Here is a 985-nt window from a genome sequence, read left to right on the forward strand (position 1 = left end):
GCTTTCAAGCAGACGTTCTGCCACTAAGCTAAAGTGACACACCAAATAACTGCATAAATCAATAATCTTCCTGTATCCTTTGCGGAGTGAGCTAACCTGCTCCTGCTCCTCATACCCGACTAGAGCCTAATGCTACTGTAAGCCACTTGCTAGGATTGAACTGATGACCTTCGGCTTACGAAGCAGACGCTCTACCACTAAGCTAAAGTGGCGCACAGATTAAGTATATGAATCAATAATTTTCCTGTCCCGTTCACAGAATGGGCCATCCTGCTCCTGGTTCTCGTACCAGACCAGAAATTTATAGTGCTATAAGCCACTTGCCAGGATTGAGCTGACGACCTTCTGCTTACAAAGCAAACGCTCTGCCACTAAGCTAGAGTGGCGCACAAAATAACTGCATAAATCAATAATCTTCCTGTATCCTTTGCGGAGTGAGCAAACCTGCTCCTGCTCCTCATACCCGACTAGAGCCTAATGCTGCTGTAAGCCACTTGCCAGGATTGAACTGACGACCTTCTGCTTACGAAGCAGACGCTCTACCACTAAGCTAAAGTGGCACACACAGAAACTATATGAATCAATAATTTTCCTGTCCCCTTCACAGAATGGGCCATCCTGCTCCTGCTTCTCGTACCAGACCAGAAATTTATGGTGCTATAAGCCACTTGTCAGGATTGGACTGACGACCTTCTGCTCACAGAGCCGACGCTCTGCCACTAAGCTAAAGTGACGCAGAGGATAAGTACATAAATCAATAATCTTTCTGTATCCTTTGCGGAGTGAGCAAACCTACTCCTGCTCCTCATACCCGACTAGAGCCTAATGCTGCTGTAAGCCCGTTGCCAGGATTAAACTGACGACCTTCTGCTTACGAAGCAGACGCTCTACCACTAAGCTAAAGTGACGCACAGATTAAGTATATGAATCAATAATCTTCCTGTCTCGTTCACAGAGTGAGCCATCCTGCTCCTGCTTCTCGTAC

At 46.6% G+C, this 985-nt stretch overlaps 5 non-coding genes across 5 annotated transcripts; all 5 read right to left on the reverse strand.

Annotated features, from left to right (window-relative positions):
• Positions 1–140: 140 nt before the first annotated feature.
• On the reverse strand, positions 141–212 carry Pmar_PMAR009732. The gene has a single exon. It is a non-coding gene; the product is annotated as a tRNA-Thr (tRNA).
• Positions 213–314: 102 nt separating this feature from the next.
• Positions 315–386, reverse strand: Pmar_PMAR009733. The gene has a single exon. It is a non-coding gene; the product is annotated as a tRNA-Thr (tRNA).
• A 102-nt stretch (positions 387–488) lies between these two features.
• On the reverse strand, positions 489–560 carry Pmar_PMAR009734. Its single transcript has one exon. It is a non-coding gene; the product is annotated as a tRNA-Thr (tRNA).
• Positions 561–662: 102 nt separating this feature from the next.
• On the reverse strand, positions 663–734 carry Pmar_PMAR009735. The gene has a single exon. It is a non-coding gene; the product is annotated as a tRNA-Thr (tRNA).
• Positions 735–836: 102 nt separating this feature from the next.
• Pmar_PMAR009736 lies at positions 837–908 on the reverse strand. The gene has a single exon. It is a non-coding gene; the product is annotated as a tRNA-Thr (tRNA).
• Between the last annotated feature and the right edge of the window lie 77 nt (positions 909–985).

Source organism: Perkinsus marinus (genome assembly GCF_000006405.1).
Source record: "Perkinsus marinus ATCC 50983 genomic scaffold scf_1104296948740, whole genome shotgun sequence".
Lineage (NCBI taxonomy): Eukaryota > Perkinsozoa > Perkinsida > Perkinsidae > Perkinsus > Perkinsus marinus.